The sequence below is a fragment of the Grammomys surdaster genome, unplaced genomic scaffold, assembly GCF_004785775.1.
Source record: "Grammomys surdaster isolate TR1022 unplaced genomic scaffold, NIH_TR_1.0 143, whole genome shotgun sequence".
NCBI lineage: Eukaryota > Metazoa > Chordata > Mammalia > Rodentia > Muridae > Grammomys > Grammomys surdaster.
This window is the reverse complement of record NW_021604601.1, coordinates 2,856,156-2,867,784: the sequence shown is the minus strand read 5'-3', so window position 1 is coordinate 2,867,784 and position 11,629 is coordinate 2,856,156. Positions and strand designations below refer to the sequence as shown.

The window sequence follows — 11,629 nt, the reverse complement described above, 5'->3', positions numbered from 1 at the left end:
GGCAGAGAGGCAGAGAGGCAGAGAGGCAGAGAGGCAGAGAGGCAGAGGCAGAGGCTAGTAGAGAGGAAAAATAGATGAGAATTCTTAAGGGTGGGATACACAGGGGCCACCAAACCTGCCCATGCCCACATGGCTGGCTGTTCTCCTCGTTCTGCTTCCAAGAACAGTAATTGCCCTAAAACTGTGCATTGATAGGCTCCACTTGCCCCGGCCAGGTTTACTGTCAACCTCCTAAACATCTAAGGATTTCTTTAAAGTTTTTGTTTGCTTGTTTGTCATTGTTGTTTACTTTTGTTTTGTTTGCTTTGTGAGCCAAGGTCTTGCTATGTAGTCCAGGCTAGACTTAAACGCAGCCATCGTCAGCTTTAGCCTCTCAAGTACTGGGATTCCAGGTGTTCACCCGCCTGACTCCAAGGGCAAGTTTGCGCTGGTTAGTTTTTTGTCAACTTGACAAAAATTAGAGCTATCTGGAAAGAATGAAACTCAACTGAGAAAATGCTTCCATCAGCTTGGTCTGTAGGTAAGACTGTGGGTCATTTTCTTGATAGATGGTTGGCATGGACATGACCAGCGCATTGTGGGTGGTACTACCCCTGGACAGGTGGTCATGGGTTGTATAAGAAAGCAAGCTGAGCAAACCATGAGAAGCAAGCCAGTAAGCATGCATCCTCCACAATGCTTGTTCATCAGTTTCTGCCTCCAGGCTCCTACCTCAAGTTTCTGCCCTGGCTTGCTTTCATGTCAGTCTACAACCTAGAAGGTAAAATAAGCCTTTTTCCTTTCCAAGTTGCTTTCAACTATGATGTGTATCCCAGCAACAGAAAATGAACTAAAATGTCAGCCAAGGTGAGAGTTCTGAAATGTGTGAACTGAATGAATGGTAGAAGAACTTCCTAATTCACCAAAGTTAGAAGTGAGAGAAATGGAGGGTGGAACTCTGTAGTGGGTCTTTCTGATGCTAAGGTCCTGTTTCCCAATTGGTTCTTGATCAATCAGTAAAGATGCCAGGGGCTAATTGCTGGGTGGAAGGAAAGAGGTGGGACTTCTGGGTCTCGGCAGGTAGCCTAAGAGATGCAGAAAGAGCAAGGGGGATTTCACCATGCTTTGGAGGGAGAAAAGGTGACCAGCCATGTGAGATCTCTGGCAGTGCATCCATAGTGTTTCCCCAGACAGGAGATTAGAAACACAACTAACTGGAGGAAGCAGGTAACCAGGACACTAAGCTAAGGGCAAATTAAGAGGTGCTGAGCTAAGAGTATTGGGAAGGGCATGCTAGCCACAGGAGATTAGAAGCACCCAGCAACTGAGCCAATAAGGCAGGTTGAAATTGAGCTGTGTGTGTGTCTGTGTTTTTCATCTGTGGATCCAATATTCTCTGGGCAGGGACTAGCAGTGTGGTCTGCTTGGATCTTAAAGTGGGGTAGCAAAAACTACATGCCATAGGACTCTCCTCTTCAGACAGGTGATTCTAACACCTGAAAACTGTTTAAAATAGCAAAACTTTGTCACCTGGAGAACTAGTTAGATATTATCAAAAAAAAATCCCATCAAAATCTTATTACCTTTGACTGTGCGAATTGCCCAGAAGACCAGGTGGGAAACAGTGAATCACCATAACACATCCAGATGTGCTCAGCCCAGGGGATGCTGGGATATACTCCCAACTATAACAGCCCTACAGCAAGGCCCATTTAGGCACACTCCTCGACGAAAGAGCCAATATTCACTTCGTCTAGGGGCTGAGGAGGATTACAGTTCGATCCATCAGCTGGCAGGGTCTACCAGAATTGATTCTGTTTTTCATTATCTGAAAAGCAGTTCATGGCATCTGCTTCAGGTGAGGTCTTGTGGGTACTGTCAAATGACTTCTGCCAATAGAAATTCCTGAAAGCCTTAATCACAGTGCAGTTTTGATTTTCCTCTTGAAGCCATGAAACTATGTTCTCTATTTGACTCCTGTCTACCTTTAAAATTAATTCATTTTGCTGTGATTACAGTCTCCTTAATCTAAAATTCAACTTCTGCTTCTAGATGAATTTGTTTCTTACACAAAACCCACCCATGTCTGCATAAAGCAAAGGGGGTTAGTGATAGTCCACATTGTCAACCTTAGAATGTATAACTCTTTCTTCACTTAGTAATGGATTTACTGGCATCTTTCCACCAAAATTTGAGCAATATGAAGTGAAGTTCACATAAATATTCCAATCATGGAAAGCAATCAACAGGACAGAAAAAAATGAAATTATAAACTCCCACTTTCTAATCACTAAGGAGATTAAAGTAATTTCGCTCCCAGAATATTTATCATATCTTAATATTTGCCCAGATAGCCCATGGAGCAAATGAGGATTTTATCTGGGGTCCTGGAACTGCAATTTAGGAAGCACAGGTACCCATGGAATCCAGAATGTGTCCCCTTAGGTTAGAGATTCCTTTAAGGATAAAAAAAGAAGAGAGGTTGTGAGTGGTTTACACAGGCTGCTTATCAAGAATGATGGTTACAGGATAAGTCTACTTCTGTAGCTCATGGCCCAGCACAGATACTATAGGAACATACCACTGTTCTAAGAAAGGATTCAGTTTATACAATCCTCAGGATTTCTTCTCACTGTAAATGGCTTTCAAGTTGAGACTAATCACCATGACATAAGAAGGAGTCTAGGTCACAAAGTGAAGTCAATGCTGTAACTTTATGATCAGGCTTCATATACCTCTTTTCATCCTGACCCTCTTTGCTAAAGACATAGAAATCTCAAATGTCACCTGTTCAATAGCCTTTAATCCCTATTTGTTTATGCCCATGTAATTCTAATTACACAGAGAGAAGTGGGGCTGGGTTAAGGTAAGTGTGATCATTTTAAAATTAGTAAGAGTCCATAAAGTCACCATCAATCATTAGAGTATGTCGACTGGGCCCAGTGCTCTTTATAGGCTATGCTTTAGGGCTAGGGATATACCTCCATGATAGAGTGCTGGCCTCACAAGAGCAAGGCCCCCAGTCAGTCTCACTCCCAGTACAAAGAAAATTAAGGGTGAACTTTATAAAAGTAACATCATTAACTGGGGGTGGCAAGTATCCACAAGCAAGATGTGGATGAAGGCATCTTCTCTTTCCTTTTGTTACTGTCATCATTATCATCATCATCATCACCATCACTATCATCATCATCAATCACTGACGTCATCATCTCCACCAATCACTGACTTCATCATCAATCACTGACATCATCATCATCAATCACTGACATCATCATAATCGTCAATCACTGATGTCATCATAATCGTCAATCACTGATGTCATCATCACCACCACCACAACTGTCACTGCCTTGTGCTCACCTGAGATCTAAGAAAATGCGTCAGAGAACAGGTTCATCCCCTGACCTCACCTCCTGACAGTTCACCTCCCTTAGGAGATCTTCCTCAAAAAGCCTTCTGATTTGCGTTGGGCCAAGATAATCTAATAAGATGAGGGTTTTTAGTTCATGAATAACATCTGAGGACTGAGGTCAGCTATCCCGATGGTCAATCGTGTCAAAATGTTGGAGCCCCCAGACCAACTCTGGCCACCTAAGCTCAGACAAGCCTCACAGTTGCCACTCCACACATGATGTCACACACCATTGCTGACAAAATTAACTGTTCTTTCTATTAGGAGGAGAAAACTAGAAGCCAGGCGTGTTCAGGATGACCCTATATTTGATTCCTGGTATCTCTTCTGGACTATGATTTTAATGTTATCTTTATCAGATAAATCAGAACAAGAAATGAAACTGATTTCAATTACTCTGTGGGCTCCTCTAGTAAATCACGAAATGCAAAGCTCACCTGAGGCACCCCTAAACCTGCGATTGGTTTTGCAGTGGGGACAGACTTATGAACTGTTCGGTAACTTTGCAAAATGCTGAATCTTGACCAAACAGGAAATGGACACAGACTTTTGTTCTATAACTACTGTCAGGGAATACTTCTAGGTTGTAAAGGCGACCTTAATGGGCTTCATACATACACCAGCAGGAAGCTGGTGTTCCTCACAGGAGTCCAGAGTAAAGCAGCAAGGGGGAGAGAAAGCATGGGCTTTCTTTTAAATGTCAGCTCCAACACACACTGGGCAGGGAGGCCTGGGCCATAAAGAATAGGAGAAGGCTGGGGATGTAGCTCAGTGGGCATAATGCTTGCCTAGAAAACTTCAGACCTAGAGTCAATCTCACCACCACACAAGATCAGCCCACTGCATACCTATAACCCTAGTCCTCAGCTGGTAGGGGCAGCAGAATCAGAAGGTCAAGCTCATCCTCAGCTATGTAGTGAATTTGAGAATAGCCTGGCCTATATAAAACCTCAAAACAAAACAAAATCCCAGGCGGCTGTGGCAATAGTGCTGGCATATGCCTTTAATCCTAGCACTTGGGAGGCAGAGGCAGGAAGATTTCTGTGAGTTCAAGGCTAGCCTGGTCTATAGAGCGAGTTCCAGGACAGCCAGGGCTCTTACACAGAAAAATCTGGTCTTGAAAAAGCAAAAAAGGGGGCAGAATGTAAAGATGCAAGGGCGTAGGAATGAAAACGTGCAGTTAACAGTCAGGGCACTCAGGAACTAAGATCTTTTAAGCTACCTGATAAAGCCTCGTGGATATCTCACTACTAGCCTAATCCTTTAGAATTCATTGCCTGTTATTCTACAGAATTTCATGGCTTTCACACTAATGGCCACAGCGCTGGAACGGAGTGCCCTATAACTCTGGTTTTGTTTTGTTTTGAAAGTGTCCAATTCTGTCTCTATTTGAAAGTATCTTTCTGAGAGTGGCAGCGTTTCTTTCCCTTGTGTCTGTATACGCATTTTTATGGTGACTTTTCTTTAGGGAACATTATTTAATTAACTAGTGATATGCAAGAAGTTGTCTGAGGATCTGTTTGAGGAGTGCAGAGTCTCTCACTTGGTCAAAATCTGTTCCTCTTGCAGACCCAGACTGACGTCTCTTTAGAAGAAGTCTCATAGCCAGATGGGAAGGGCCTAACAGAGGCATAACACAGGGATTCCTGCTTGAGAATTCAGAGTTGGTAAGCTGAGCAACCTGATTGGCCCTTGTTGGAACAACTCCTCTAAGCCACGCCCTGACAACCACTTTGGCTACTGACTTACAGCAGCTGGTGAGCTGACAGAAGGAAGTGATGACCTGTTTTCCTATTCTGATATTCCTTTGAGCATTTAAATCCCTGCCCAAGTTCCCTTCACAAGAGATTGCCTTTTAACTAGCAGTGAGCATTCACTGCTACGTCACTTGTCTTTAGGTTACTGTCTGCAACCATCAGTTGAGCAAGTGAATGAGGGGTTGTGGTAAAGCAATGGATGTGCCTCCTCCAGACACCCACACAGCTTCCGGTTCTGTCAGTACTCTGTTCAGATGATCTCTCCATCCTAGCCAGTTAAAGGAAGGCTGTGAGTCAGTCCATGCCAGCATAAACAAGATATGAACATGACAGGCTAACCACAGCCCTTTAGAAAAGTAATATCAAGACACAAGGCCCAAACAAGCAGAATCTGCCTTCCTTTGGGCAGGACTGGGGTGGGGGTGTGGTGGAGGTATGGCATCAGAGTGGACTGTCTTCCAGAAAGCATCAGATGGTTTCTACTTCTAAACCATAGCACGTTTACCACATAGAAATGGCCCTGACATTTCTATGACCCCACAGATAACTGGGACGTGGAAATGCTTCTTGCTATCACTGCCTCTGAATCATCCTGGGGACCTCTGGCTCCATAGCAACTGATGGGCTCTGATTGGTCAAAGGCAAGTTTGTAGTGCACCCACTGGGAGAGCAAATGACACTAAAGTACTGGAAGAAAAACTCAATGTTTACCCTCAGCAGTGACATGGGCACCTTCAGAACAGCCCGGTCTTGTTTTTGCCACTCCCTGCAGTCCAGAAGACAGACGCGTCCTATAGATATCAAACACATTTTCTCTCCCTTACTCCTACATAATGGAGGCACACCTACATGATCCTAAGACTTGAAAATCAAGCAAGGGACTGAAAAACAAGAAAAGAACCTCAACTTCACTTGGTTGTAGCTGCTTAAACATCTCTTTAATCTTGCCAACGCCAGCAGGTTGACATACTAACTACTCACCCCCGAGTAACCAGAAACAGAATTACCCTGTTCTACTTGCATGGTGTGACAATGTCCTCTTTCTTCATTTCCTTAAAACAGACCTGTTTTATATCAACTATATCCAAAATGGCATCTACTCATAAGGACATCTCAACTCCCCCCCATCTTGCACTCTCTCCGTGTGTGTGTGTGTGTGTGTGTGTGTGTGTGTGTGTGTGTGAATATGGCCATGCCTGTTCGCTGACATGTGTGAAGAACCTGGGCAACCTCATGTGCCAGTCCCCCCTTCTACTATTCTTTTGGTAGGGTCCTTGACCATATAAAAATGGAGAGCTGTGGGGAGATCTGAGCATTGACATTCATCTTGCTTTCTGTTTTTGCCGTGGATATGACATAACCAGCTGCTTCAAGCATCCACTGCCTTGATTTCCCTGTCATACTGGACAGTACCTGAATTGTAAGCTAAGATAAACCCTTCTGGTCTTAATTTGGTTTTGTCAGAGTACTTTATCACAGCAATAGGGAAAGACACTAAGACAGGGAGGCATTCCAGATTTATTGGTAAGAAGATATACTGTTGTCAAATACGTTGTCTCCTTCCAACTTGACCTCCAGATTGAATGTAATCACACTCACAACACCCAGTTAGTTCTTTTGTGGTTATTGTTAACTGATTCTAAAGTGCAAAGGCACATGACTGACAACTGTTATCACAGCACCAATAGAAGAAAGTCACTAAAGAGAGGATGCTATCTATCTTCAAGATGTACTGCAAGGCTCAAGTAATTGAGACTCTGTGGTACTATGAGAGAAAGAGAAACCCAGCTATGACCCAGAATAGATAGCCCAGAAATAGACCCATAGAAATGTAATCAACTGATCTTTGATAAAGGACCAAAGGCAATAGAGTGGGGCAAGAAAAAACTTTCAAACAACTGGTGCTGACACAGACAGGACACGCACATTCAAGATAAAACCAAATGCTGTAGAGACAATTCTTCACTCTCCTCAAAAAGTAACTCAGACGGACAAGTATAGACCTAAATGTAAAACAATAACTGTCCAGTAAGAAGTGAATCGCAGGAGAAAACAGCAGTGGCTGTCCACAGTGATGAGTGTTGGGAGCATCAACAAAAGCAAAGAAAAAAGTCCATGCAAGAGAGTATTCATAAGCTGAACTTTGCTAAATAAACTATTCTATAAAAGACACTCCAAAGAGAAAAAAACAGAGTGGAAAAGAAGACTTTCCAAAGATATACCATTGATAAAAGCCTGGAGGCCAAGATAAACTATCTGTTTCCCACCCTCCCCTTTGTGTATAAAACACAACTATTCTACCAATGATCTCTATCCCTAGTCTTGAAGAATTTTTAAAATTCAACAGCAGGAGCTGGAGAGACAGCTCAGTGGTTAAGGACAATTGCTGCTGTAACAGGGGACCTGGGTCTTGTGTCCAGCACCTCACATAGTGGCTCACAGCTGCCTGTAATGCTAGTTCCAGGGACTCTGAAATCCTCTTTTAGTTTCTGTAGGCACAATATGAACGCAATAAACTTAAATGCAAGCAGACGAAATTCTCAGACACATAAGATAAAAAAATAAAGACATCTTGATAGCCAACAGCAGCAAAACAAAAACCAAGAAAAACCTAGTTTTAAAAATTTGAACCAGAGACCTCATTAGATATCTCTCTAAGGAAATATATAGTTAGCAAATGTATAAACAAGTTAGTGTTCCATATGACATGTCACAGGAAAATTTAGATTAAAACAAAGAAATATCACTATGCACCTCTCAGAATGGCTAAAAATCGAGAACATTAACAATACCAAGTGTTGTGGAGGATTTGGGGCAGGAGGAACATTCTTTCCTGATGAGAACAGAAAACCATCTGGCTACCTCAAAAGGCTTTGGTAGGTTCCCACAAATCCAAATATAGTCTTAAGATGCAATACATGTGCTTTGGAATTTACCCCAAAGACATGGAAAATTATCATTACAAACACCTTCACAAGAGTATTCAGAGCAGCACTGCCAATATTTGAAGTCAGTAAAGACATCCATTAATGTGTGAGCATCAGGTATGACCTGGGGCTATCATCTAGAACTAAAATGGAGTGAGCTGTCAAGTCACAGAAAGCCATTGAGAAGACGAAAATGGCTGAGTATGAAGAAGTCAGTCTGTGGGGGTGACATCTTGCAAGACTCCAGCTGGATGCCAACAGGAGGAAATCATAGAGACAGCAAAGACCAGTGTTGTGTGGGCCTGCAAGGAAGAAAGGGACAGGAGGGCAGAATGCGGGGCAGCGAAGCTACTCTGTAGGACAGTTATGATGAACACACACCAATTTTTCTCAAAACCCACAGAAGGTACAGGAAGAAGTGTGAACCGTAATGTAGACTATGGACAGGGGTGATTACCATGTCAACATGGATTCATCAGGACTTACAAATGTGCCACTCTGTGGGGGGTGCTGCAAATGGAGGAAGCTGGGGATATAGACGGGAAATGTTTATACTCTCTGGTCTATTACACTGTGAATCTAAAACTGCTCTGGAAGTCTAAGTCTGTGTAAAGTACTAAGCTGTGAGTGATTTAATAAATGTTTAATATATTAATAAAGAAATATTCAGTACATAATTGATTCCCAGCATATAAATCAATTAGCTATTGTCATTACTACCATTAAAATTCTCACTGTAAATAACCCTTACTGAATTACTGGGGGACAGTTATGAGTACTTCTATTTACAGGAGCCTCTATAACAAGAGGAAATGAAGGCTCAGAGAGGTTGAGAGCCTGATTAAAACTTATATAGCACCAGCTGGTTCTACCCCAAAGACTCAACTCAAAACTCATTCTCCTTCCCACCGTCCCTTCTCCCTCTGTTGCAAGGGGATATAAACAACTATCTCCATCATCAAATCTGCCTTGTTTACATTCTAAACTTCCAAGTGGCATGTTTGTGTATAAGGTACACAAGCTGTACCTGTACTGATTGTGTAACTTCAATCAAATACAGCACCTCCAGACAAGGCTGCTTTCAAAGGAGGGATACTTAACTATTTAGCATCTAGTTCAGACCAGACAGAATCCTTTAGAGTTCTGAGACAAGGTACTCATGAGGACAGGCAGGATAGCACTACAGAGCACAAGCCCCAGTGTTAGAGCTGAGAGTCAAGTACTGGCTCTCTGGATTACTTCTCTGACTCTGTAGACAGGTTACTCAAACTCTTCACCTGACAGCTGTGGGTCAAACAGGGCAATATAGGTTGATACAATGTGAGCTACTTAACTCTGAACGATTCGAAGTCAGCGTGTTTCTTTCTAGTCCAGGTGTCACACAGCTGTGTCTTACAAGTATATACTAAAAGGCAAAGCCCTCTGCCTTTCTCAAAGCATCCTTTAAGATAAACGAACCTGATCAGGCTCCCTCACTTGGCAGCTCTCCCATTCCTAGAAACCGTGAGCTAAAAAGAGAATCCAGAGATGCTCACTGGGAAACTCCAGCTCGTTTCCCTCCTTTCAAAATAGTCAAAGAGTGGTTACCTTTTTTAAATCTCCTAAGCCAATGGATCAGAGGACTGACCATTGGACCAGAGGCTGACACTGGATAAGCCAGTTGGCAAAGAGTTCGCTGTGAGAACATGAAGAGCTAAATTCAACCCCAACCAGGTGTGGTAGTAATCCCAGCATAGGACAGGCAGAAGCCTGGAGGGTCCCCTAAGGCTGGCTACCTAGCCTAGCCTACCTAGACCACATGGAGAGCCCCAGGACAGTGAGAGATCCTCTCTCAACAAACCACAAAACCAGGCCAAGATGGACAGCACCCGGGGAATGACAGGCAAGGTTGACCCCTAGCCTTGATGTAGCCACAGTGCTTACACACACACACACACACACACAAACAGACATACAGAAATGCACACACTCAAAATAAATTAGATGAGTTTTCCTGCAGGATCAGGACCCTCCACATTCATTTACCTGCATAGCTGTGAATCACCGTAAGATTTTGATCCCTAGATATGGTAAAAAGCAGGGGGCACAAAGAGGGGCTTGATTGGTCTATGGGGCTGATCAAAGTATAAATCTGACAGTCTAAGCCTTGTCACCTAAATAACTATCTACCTAAGAGGGGAACTGAACACAAACAGAGTGGGTATCTAAGAAGTGACATTCTGCACCTATCAATCTGGTTCTTTTCAACAGCAATCCATGCTTCTTCACATTGCAGGTTACCCATCTGCATAATCTCTTGCTTTTTAATTCCCTTAGTACTGGGATGGAGTACCCTGTGGAGGAGAAACAGGAAGGGCTGCTGCTAGGGAGGTAGCCATCCTGATAAGTTGGTGAACACCAAGTTTCCTCTCCATCCCCACACTCCTGTAGCCACAGAGACAACTTCCACAGGAAGGACAAACTGAAGCCTGCTTGAGAGCCTACAGATTGGTGACAATGACAGCCAATCAGGAACTGCCACTTGGAGGACATGCTTGCTTAGGACCAATAGGATGAGGGTGGAGGGTATAAAGGATGCTTCCCAAGAATTAATAAAGGAGCTTGCTGCTGCCTTCTCACCTGCTCCCAGAATCTGTGCTGTTGATTCTGCACCTTCTCACCCACTGCCCCCAGGGGGACACTAGGCAGGATGGAGAAATAAGGTGACAACCGTTTGCATTCTAGGCAAGCACTCCACACTGAGCTCCGTGTCCAGCCCTCATTTTTCTGATCTACATCCCTAGGAATCTTGTCCAACCCGACATATCAACTTTAAACTGTTCTTCACATATTAGAATATTCTAATTTGGACAAGCCCAAGATGGAGGCAGTGGTGGTGGTAGCAGTGTGACAGGAGGCCTATGGTAGCTGCTCATTCCTACCTCAGCCCATCTTGAAAAAAATCTTAGGCAACATGGAACCACCACGAGGCCCTCGTGTTAGTGGGGCTGAGCCATCTTGGGCAGTTGGCACTGTCAAAGTGTACCTGCCTAACAAGCAATGCACGGTGGTGACTGTCCGGGAAGGCATGAGTGTCTATGACACTTTGGACAAGGCCCTCAAGGTGCAGGGTCTCAACCAGGACTGCTGCATGATCTACAGACTCATCAAAGGAAGAAAGACAGTCACTGCCTGGGACACAGCCATTGCGCTTTTGGATGGTGAAGAGCTCATTGTGGAGGTCCTGGAAGATGTGCCACTGACCATGCCCAATTTTGTACTGAAGACATTCTTCAGCCTGGCCTTCTGTGACTTCTGCCTTAAGTTTCTGTTCCATGGATTTCGCTGCCAGACCTGTGGCTACAAGTTCTACCAGCATTGTTCCTCCAAGGTCCCTACCGTCTGCGTTGACATGAGTACCAACCACCGACAGTTCTACCACAGCATCCAGGATTTGTCTGGAGGCTCCAGGCAGCAGGAGGCTCCCTCAAATCTCTCTGTGAATGAGCTACTAACCCCCCAGGGTCCCAGGTAGGGATGTCGTAGGTGAAAGGCCAGGGGGCCAGTGACAG

At 43.9% G+C, this 11,629-nt stretch overlaps 1 protein-coding gene and 1 pseudogene across 1 annotated transcript in view; one reads left to right on the top strand and one right to left on the bottom strand.

Moving 5' to 3' along the window:
* The window catches only part of Ppp1r14c (protein phosphatase 1 regulatory inhibitor subunit 14C), a 92,504-nt gene that overhangs the window by 19,749 nt on the left and 61,126 nt on the right, over nucleotides 1-11,629 (bottom strand). The window lies entirely within an intron of this gene.
* Nucleotides 10,971-11,608, top strand: LOC114618608 (annotated as a pseudogene).